Consider the following 10,370-nt stretch of genomic DNA (forward strand, 5'->3'; position numbering starts at 1 on the left):
CATCATATTCTTTGACATTTTCACCTTGACAATTAATCTTCCTTGGTCATCTTTAAGAAAAAGGCTACAATTTTTCATATGAATATCATAACCTTTTTCTAAGAGTTGACCCAAGCTCAAAATGTTGCTTTTCATATTGGGCACGTAGTAGACATTTGAAATTACTTGGTGACGGCCATTTTTTAGGGAAATAGGATGTTACCTTTTCCTTTTACAGGTATTTTGGATTTGTCTCCAAAAGAAACGTTGCCACTCACCGATTCATTGAGCCCTACGAACATGCTTATTCTTCCACACATGTGGTTGTTGGCACCGCTGTCAAGGTACCATGTATAGTTTTGGTCTTCATCATTGTTCTTGCATGCTAGTAGCACAATGTCATTCTCTTCTTTCACATAATTGACATTCTCATCAGGTTTGTTGCTTGGAGCTCTACATTCCCAAACATAATGCCCAAACTTTTGACAATTGTAGCATTGAACTTGAGATTTTTCATACCTCAAGTTTGAGCATCCTCTTCCACGACCTATTGTTGAGCTTTCTCCTCTTTCATAGTTGCTATGGTTGTTGAAGTTCCAACCACGTCTGCGTCCTCAACCACGACTTGGTCTCCATCATTGCTCTTGCATGCTAGTAGCACAATGACATTTTCTTCTTTCTCTTTTTTCACGTAATTGACCTTCTCATTAGGTCTGTTGCTTGGAGCTCTACATTCCCAAGCATAATGCCCAAACTTTTGACAATTTTAGCATTGAACTTGAGATTTTTCATACCTCAAGTTTGAGCGTCCTCTTCCACGACCTTTTGTTGAGCTTTCTCCTCTTTCATAGTTGCTATGGTTGTTGAAGTTCAAACGACATCCACGTCCATGTCCACGTCTGCGTCCTCGACCATGACTTCTTCCATACTGGCTTCTCTCGTTGTCGATGTTTTCTTCTTTCTTCTTTGGCTAGACATGCGTCTTGAGAAGCTGCTCATCATTCCCTTGCATTTTCTTATGTTTCTCTTCATATGCTTGTAGCGAACCCATTAATTGCTCTATACTAATTTCTTCCAAGTTTTTAGTTTCTTCAATCGTCATAACAATGTGCTCGAACTTAGGGTCCAACGAGCGTAATATCTTCTCCATAATTCTAACATCTTCTAATTTTTCTCCGTTTCTTTTTAATTGATTGGAAACAGCTAAGACTCTTGAGAAATAATCAGAGATTGATTCAGACCCTTTCATTTGTAGAGATTCGAACTCGCCTCTTAATACTTGAAGACGAACCTTTTCACTTGTTCGGCTCCTTTGTAAGAGGTTTAAAGCTTCTCCCATGCTTGCTTGGCAGAGGTTGCACTCAAGACCTTCTCAAAGCCATTGTCATCTAATGCTTGGTAGATGAGGTAGAAAGCCTTCTTGTCTTTTTTTTTTTAATCTTTCAAACTCTCATTCTGGGATTAAGACAGAGTAGCTTCATCTTCTGGTTCAGTGTAGCCTTTCTCCATGACTTCCCATACATCGTGTGCTCCCAAAAGGGCCTTCATTTTGTTACTCCAATTATCGAAGTTGTTGTCGAGCACTGGAACTTGGAAAGCTGCCATAGCGTTGCTAGCCATAGCTCTGGTACCACTTTGTTGGGGCTTAAAAAGACTACACTACTTTGGAGATGTTTATCTCACAAAGAAGAATATAATGCAGCAGAATTGATAGGCAAGAGAAAGAAAGGACACTCAAAGTATTACACAAAATTTTATTCTTACACAAACTAATACAAGAGGAAACACTCATACACTTCTTCACTTTTTTTCTCACTTCTTCTTGCTTCTTTGTTACACAACACCACACATCTATTTATAGGTGGTTTTCACCGACTATCCTTGTTACCACCGACTTGAGCATTGCAGCAATGACCACATGATTTGCTGCCTCTAGATCTTTCTTTAGCTTGGATATTTTAGGTGATAACCGACTGAAATTGCTGGAATTTTCTAGCTATATTACCGACATAGATTACTAAAATTTTCTAGCATTTGCACACTTTGGCTTTGGGTTGGATCTCTTGAATTGGGCCGAATACAAGATTACCTTTTAACAGTTAGGTGATTGTTCAACTTTTTTTTTTTATCTTTATCTATGTTTTGTTTATTTTAAAATCTTTTTTTTCAAAATTAAACAGAAGGTTTTAATATAAAGTTTACCTATGGTTAACTGATGAGATGATACCTAAGAGAATGCAACTGCATGCATTGCATATACCAGAGTTTAAAATGGGTAGAAACATGCTCCCAACTTTTGATGAGCTCCTATAATATCTGCTTAGCTAATGAGTGATTTAGTTAGACATAAAGCCAATAAGGGTGATTACAAAGTTCTAAGAATGACAAAGTGACGAGGGAATACGGGATATTGAGCTTAAGCTTGTTTAAGATTGGTTTCATAGAAAACACTGTGGTTAGATTTTTTACAGTAATTCAAATGAGTATGAGACTTATATATAATATAACTGTAAGTTGTTGTCCTCAAACAACCTATGTATCGAGATTTATACCCTCGAAAGTTCAATGCAACAAAATAAATAAGAGCGCGCGATGTCAGGAGCTAATCCATCTCGAGTTCTGGAGCAACCATTCATGGCAAAACCAGTTATCCAAAAGCCACAGTACGTCGGAATTCTCACATAAAGTGGGGTTTTCAGTAAGACGAACATGCTTCTTCTTCAGCACATGTGGTTGCTGGTGCCGGTGTCAAGGTACCATGTATAGTTTTGGTCTTCATCATTGTTCTTGCATGCTAGTTGCACAATGTCATTCTCTTATTTCTCTTATTTCACATAATTGACCTTCTCATTAGGTCTGTTGCTTGGAGCTCTACATTTCCAAACATAATGCCCAAACTTTTGACAATTGTAGCATTGAATTTGAGATTTTTCATACCTCAAGTTTGAGCGTCCTCTTCCACGACCTTTTGTTGAGCTTTCTCCTATTTCATAGTTGCTATGGTTGTTGAAGTTCCAACCACGTCCGCGTCCTCTACCATAACTTGGTCTCCATCATTGTTCTTGCATGCTAGTAGCATAATGACATTCTTTTCTTTCTCTTATTTCACGTAATTGACAATCTCATCAGGTCTGTTGCTTGGAGCTCTACATTCCCAAGCATAATGCCCAAACTTTTGACAATTTTAGCATTGAACTTGAGATTTTTCATACCTCAAGTTTGAGCGTCCTCTTCCACGACCTTTTGTTGAGCTTTCTCCTCTTTCATAGTTGCTATGGTTGTTGAAGTTCAAACCACGTCCACGTCTATGTCCACGTCCGCGTCTTCGACCACGACTTCTTCCATACTGGCTTCTCTCGTTGTCGAAGTTTTCTTCTTTCTTCTTTGGTTAGACATGCGTCTTGAGGAGCTGCTCATCATTCCCTTGCATTTGCTTATGTTTCTCTTCATATGCTTGTAGCGAACCCATTAGTTGCTTTATACTAATTTCTTCCAAGTTTTTAGTTTCTTCAATCGTCACGACAATGTGCTCGAACTTGGGGTCCCTCGATCGTAATATCTTCTCCATAATTCTAACATCTTCTAATTTTTCTCCATTTCTTTTTAATTGATTGGAAACAGCTAAGACTCTTGAGAAATAATCAGAGATTGATTCAGACCCTTTCATTTGTAGAGATTCAAACTCGCCTCTTAATACTTGAAGACGAACCTTTTTCACTTGTTCGGCTCCTTTGTAAGAGGTTTGAAGCTTCTCCCATGCTTGCTTGGCAGAGGTTGCACTCAAGACCTTCTCAAAGCCATTGTCATCTAATGCTTGGTAGATGAGGTAGAAAACCTTCTTGTCTCTCTTTCTTGAATCTTTCAAACTCTCATTCTGGGATTAGGACAAAGTAGCTTCATCTTCTGGTTCAATGTAGCCTTTCTCCACAACTTCCCATACATCGTGTGCTCCCACAAGGGCCTTCATTTTGATACTCCAATTATTGAAGTTGTTGTTGTTGAGCATTGGAACTTGAAAGGCTACCATAGCGTTGCTAGCCATAGCTCTGGTACCACTTTGTTGGGGCTTAAAAAGACTACACTACTTTGGAGATCTTTATCTCATAAAGAAGAATATAATGCAGCAGAATTGATAGGCAAGAGAAAGAAATGACACTCAAAGTAGTACACAAAATTTTATTCTTGCACAAACTAATACAAGAGGAAACACTCACACACTTCTTCACTCTTTTTCTCACTTCTTGCTCTCTTACTTACTCTCACTTCTTCTTGCTTCTTTGTTACACAACACCACACACCTGTTTATAGGTAGTTTTCACCGACTATCCTTGTAACCACCGACTTGAGCATTGTAGCAATGACCACATCTTTCTTTAGCTTGGATATTTTAGGTGATAACTGACTGAAATTGCTGGAATTTTCCAACTATATTACCGACATAGATTGCTAGAATTTTCTAGCATTTGCACACTTTGGCTTTGGGTTGGATCTCTTGTATTAGGCCGAAGACAAGATTACCTTTTAACAGTCAGGTGATTGTTGAACTTTTTTTTTTTATCTTTATCTATGTTTTGTTTATTTTAAAATCTTTTTTTTCAAAATTAAACATAAGGTTTTAATTTAAAGTTTACCTATGGTTAACTGATGAGATGATACCTAAGAGAATGTAACTGCATGCATTGCATATACCAGAGTTTAAAACGGGTAGAAACATGCTCCCAACTTTTGATGAGCTCCCATAATATCTGCTTAGCTAATTAGTGATTTAGTTAGACATAAAGCCAATAAGGGTGATTACAAAGTTCTAAGAATGACAAAGTGACGAGGGAATACGGGATATTGAGCTTAAGCTTGTTTAAGATTGTTTCATAGAAAGCACTGTGGTTAGATTTTTTACAGTAATTCAAATGAGTATGAGACTTATATATAATTTAACTGTAAGTTGTTGTCCTCAAACAACCTATGTATCGAGATCTATACCCTCGAAAGTTCAATGTAACAAAATAAATAAGAGCGCGCGATGTCAGGAGCTAATCCATCTCGAGTTCTGGAGCAGCCATTCATGGCAAAACCAGTTATCCAAAAGCCACAGTACGTAGGAATTCTCACATAAAGTGGGGTTTTCAGTACTAAAATACTAAAGATTACGTACGTCTGCAGATTCTGACTAAACATTCATAACAGTGCACCAATCGAGAAAATACCCACCAACATATCAATATCAATGACCCGTTTTCTTCCAACATTTTGCTCCAGCTAAAAAAAGTTCAATCATAATTTCAGTCTCAAATTTTAAGACACGTTTGAGCCTTTGAGGACTGAGGCTTTTCGAACTAAAACTAGGACTTCCAACCTAAGCCCAAATATGAAACCAAAGACCGGGCCAACCCAACCCAGGAATGTGAATTGGGTATGTAGTCTATATAGCTAGTGTCATGTATGCCTCCCTGATACCCATGAACCATGGACCTGCTAGTGTGTAGTTGGTAATGCTATATATTGCTAGGTTTAGTGAGATTTTGGAATGGTTGGTATTTTGGGTGAAAGAGGAGAAAGAAACTCTCATCTTAATCATTTTTGGTGGAGTTTTCTTTAGCGAAAGAAATTCTATTAAAAAAGTCAAAACGTACATATAGCAAACATATTAAACGTGCCTTTTAAAACAATTCAAGAGACTACACATGTTAAAAAAGCATCACAACCCTACAATTATAAACACATTAAAAATATAATATCATTCTTCAATCATGGAGGACCCCTTAGCCCTAAATTAATCTCTAATCATGAGGCCTAGAACATTGCAAGCTCGAGAACTATCCTAGAGGCTTTGTGAGGAAAGACCGCACCAATCTATGATGATTTTGCAATTGTTGATAAACAAGCCGTGTTATGAGTCCCCTCCAACAAATATCAAATTTTCTTCTCATAGTCTTTTGTCGAGCGCACAAACCACAAACATCACCACCTCAAATAAGAACAACATCGCCGCACTAGAATCTGAGATTGAACAACCACGACCATGACCATAACCACAAAGTTCTCCTTGACTGAGCGATAGAGCGACCACAACCACAAACTGAAGGCTCACCTCGACAGAGCGAGAAAGCAACTACAATTATAAATAAAGAGAGGGAAAAAGGATTACCGTCGACCTCAATGGCAGAGGTCGGCGACTAGGTTGTCTCTCTTGCTTTTCTCTAGTCGCAGGTCAATCATATATGAAAGAGTTGAAGTTTTACCATACAATCAATTGGCAATATGAGGAGTAGTCTAACTCTTTATAAACACATACAAAGTCTCTTATTACAAGATTCATACTCTCAATACGTTGCATTATATTACTAGCTCATGCCATTGTGAAAATTGGGTTGTATTGTTCATTTGGTGGCCAAGCTATAGGCTTTTGCATATGTTGTTGTATGGCTGTCAATTCATGATCAGTTTGCTCACATCATTAATTGAGAAACTCTCATTTCACTAGCACATCTTGTTTCTCTTGTTAATCAAAACCCATTAGGCATGCCTAATCATGATAAGTAAGGCCAGTCAATGCATGCTAATCATGATAAGTAAGGTCGGTCAATGCATGCTAATTAACTATTGAATTAAGTTTACATCTTCTAAAAGAAAGAACAATCAAGTGTTGCTTTATCAAGTAAGATTCCAAATTAATCAAGGTGATGGAGTGTCGTTTTGTGATGGAGGGGCTAGCTAATCTTGCATATAATAGGACAACCAGATAATTGTTATTTTTTTTTTTATTAAGAAGAGACGGATTGAATCTGCACCAAAATGCATAAATATAATTATTTTTTATTACTGCAATGAAGCGCCATCTTCACCAAGTAGTTAACTTCCTAATGGATATGATGGGTGTCGTGATATGTTTGTGAATGTCGCATATTATGCCATCTTGGAGATACTACAAAGATTTTAATGTTATTAGTTGTGCCCTACTGCCTGCATGGGTAAATAGTAGTACTCAACCAAACTCAACAACTGCAGAATTATATGATTAAGATTTCCGTACGATTTTCAACCATAACTCTCTGTGTGATAACGAATGATATTTTAGGTGAGTGGATGAAAATTGATACCTAGCATGCCTAGCTATTATCTCAAAGCCCTAATACGAGGCACAACTACAAGTAGTATTTTTTGTTTTATTGAGGAAATATTTTGCCCACTTTTTTTCACTTCTTGCACAATTTTTTCTTTAATGTAGACTAGATGGTTGAGTAAATCAAATTCACTACACACATTAAATTATTTGTGCCCGTTGAGGCCAAAGGGCACCAACATATGTGCCCATAGACCAATGGCAATAGTGCAGCAACTATTATATTGTATGTGCCCTCTATGGGCGTCACCTTTGATGAAAGGGCACAATATGACTTTTTGTGCGCAAACAGTTCAGCACAAATAGATGTCTTTTTGTGCCTACATTTTGACAGTCTGTCAGACAATCTAACAACCACCTAACGGGCACTTTTTTGAAATTGTGCCTAATAAACTGTATTTAAAAAAAAAAGTTTGAAAAATCAAAACAGGCTACAAATTGAAATTTAAGCAAAACAAAAGATTAAAAATTTCATAAAATGAAAACCAACGGCTTCAGCTGTTAGAATGAACCAAACATTAAAAGTGGAATATCATTAATGAAAGTATACAAGTATTCCTCATAAAAAAAAAAACATGTGTACTTTAGCCAGGCAAAACTGATATATCCAACAGAACTTAAGCAATCCATGCATCTCTACATATAGCCAAGCAAAACTGATTTCACCTTTTTTTTCCAACTTGGTTGATAATGCAATCATCTTCCTGAAATCCAAACCAAGGGGAAAATGAAAATAAATTGTTAAGGACCTATTTCCAGTGATGTTCAAGGACCAAAACTTTCAATCGGCATTGAGAACTCACAAGCACTGACGCATTGCTACTTTGTAATACTAAATAACAACGAACAAAACATGCAACTTAAATGAGCAGCTAAACCATCATTACTAGCAAACAAGATGTACAAAACAATACCAGTTTGGACAATCATTTAGCTTAGGTCAAATGCAATGAGATAAATCTCAATGTTATGACATTAATTTCTAAGAAAGATAGCAAATGCTAAAAACCTTATAGGATCTGCAAAGCAGAGTCTAATAAATAAGTATTTTGAAATCTAACCTTGCTTATATTCCCCAGTTTTGCATCTCATCCAATCTTTGCTCCACAAACAAACTAATCCGGATGATATGTGTGGTATTTGGACCTCTCACTGCCAAAGTCATGAATAGTACAAAAAATTAAAACGATCGATCTAATTCATCAACTTTAATCAACAAACACTACACGTAAATGTAGAACTACAAATATTTTAAACATGTAAAAGTAACTCATGGATAACAAAAATACAAAATTAATCTACAAAAGCAGAAAGTGGTGAAACAGTTTTATCAATTTCAAATCGAGATCAATCCCGACAAGAACCAACATAATCAGCCAATAATGCATATGAACCTTTGCCTCCTTGAATCCATGGGACCTTACAATGTGGGAACCCAACTGATTTTTTAGCAAAAGAAGTGTCATTTCTTTGATTTTGGAGTAATAGTTGTTTTTTCCTGTCAATTAGTTGTTTGTTTTTTTTTAATTAGCTTATGAAAAAATGGCTTTAAGGATAATGCAAATGAGGCATCTTTCAAGGGGCATATGGAATGTGTCTCCCACCATTTCAATGACTTTTTTTTTATTACTTTGATCTTCTACATCTCTCATCTCGCTTCATGAATTTAATTTACAAATTTCTCATTAACTAAGGCCTTTAGCATCATGCCCTTTTTTTAGTAATCATATATTACAATTTACACTTGCTTAAATGATGAGTTTTATTATAGTACTAATAGTTATCTAAACTTACCACATAATGACTCACACTTTTGCCTAAAATCTGATAAGACTGCCTTAATATGTAAACCTAAGTGGAAGATTTCTATAAAGTGAACTCACACATTTATCTTTGGTAGATGAAGGAATGAATGGAAGAAGATAACCAACTTCTGCACTACCTGTATGATTTGTTCATGTGATTGATCATGGGTAGTTTAGCCAGATCACAAAACTCAATCCATCGGAGTGACATCGGATTACAGTTTAGGCCTCCTCTTACACCGTCTGTCACAAGCCAGATGCTTGCATATGAACCTTTGCCTCATTGACTCCATGGGACCTTACATTGTGGGAACCCAATTGAGTTTTTGGCATATTTCATTAACTGGAAAATAAAAAAAATTTAAAAAAAATAAAAACACTGTAATTATCATGTAATCGTATCTTAATCTCACTGCCATTTCAAATTAAGGGAAAGAAAAAGTTGAAAACCACCTGAGTCAATGAAATATCCTGTAATCATACGACATGGAAATGAATTTAAATAATTAAATTAAATTCAACATTTTGGCCTAATTGATATTGGTCGAATATTTCCAATCTTTCTTTCCCCGGGGAAACACAAGCGACTACATGGAATTCTATTTTATTTATTTTCCTTCATCTTCTAGGCAACCAAACCAAAAAACTTAAACAATAAATGCCCGAAAAGTTGACGAAACAAGCTACAATTAGTTATAAACATTAAAAATTAAATGACCAATTTAATACAAGAATATTACATGCGACTAAACTTTGAAATTCCGAGCATTCTCCAAGCGAGTGAACTTTGACATGCATACACAAAAGGGAATTAAAATTCAAAATCTAAAATGGATCCCAAAACTGAAAGTTTTTATTTTAGAGAAGAACTTATACTGGAGGACAACCCACTAAGAGATGATCATCTTGACCTCTAGGGTCGAGGTCCAATTCTACCAGGCTTGGCCGAAAACTAGCCAAAAAATCTATGGTCACCGTTTCTTAGATATGAAATTGAGGAAATCCGGCTATGAATATGTAGAAACTAGGGCTGGGTTCGGTTCAAAACGGTTCGGTTTTTTGCCAAAACCGAAACTGAACTGAAATTTCGATTCGGTTCGGTCCTTTTTTTTCGGTTTTTTTTCGGTTAGGTTTTTTTCGGTTTCGGTTTTTTTTTTTTTTAATGATGTAAATGGAAGGAATAAATCTCCCAGTTCTCATATATCAATGAGCCTGCTCCACCCAGCATCGTCTTCCATTACCTCTTCTACATCACAAATCTCTAATCCTTTAGTTAAGACTTTTCTAGCCTCTTCCCAATTTTTTCTTCTCCAAAAGTACAAATCATACAACTATTCCATCATAAACAAAATAAGAGACGCAAAAGAATTTAATTCCCTTTTTAAGACTACACAGAGGAAGAACCATATGAAAATCCCAATGGGTCTTTGCTAAAACTTTACAAAAAACCGAAAAACTTGAACTCA

At 36.3% G+C, this 10,370-nt stretch overlaps 1 long non-coding RNA gene across 3 annotated transcripts; it reads right to left on the bottom strand.

Moving 5' to 3' along the window:
* Window positions 1–7,543: 7,543 nt before the first annotated feature.
* LOC126598796 (uncharacterized) lies at window positions 7,544–9,891 on the bottom strand. Of its 3 annotated transcripts, none has more exons than XR_007614975.1 (4): window positions 9,816–9,891; window positions 8,983–9,202; window positions 8,161–8,251; window positions 7,544–7,803 (listed from the first exon to the last, which is right to left on the bottom strand). It is a non-coding gene; the product is annotated as an uncharacterized LOC126598796 (long non-coding RNA). The 3 variants fall into 3 exon arrangements; XR_007614973.1 differs by having other exon boundaries at window positions 9,031–9,247; window positions 9,816–9,888; XR_007614974.1 differs by having other exon boundaries at window positions 8,983–9,247; window positions 9,816–9,888.
* Window positions 9,892–10,370: the final 479 nt, after the last annotated feature.

The sequence above is a fragment of the Malus sylvestris genome, chromosome 14 (assembly GCF_916048215.2).
Source record: "Malus sylvestris chromosome 14, drMalSylv7.2, whole genome shotgun sequence".
In the NCBI taxonomy this organism is placed as follows: domain Eukaryota; kingdom Viridiplantae; phylum Streptophyta; class Magnoliopsida; order Rosales; family Rosaceae; genus Malus; species Malus sylvestris.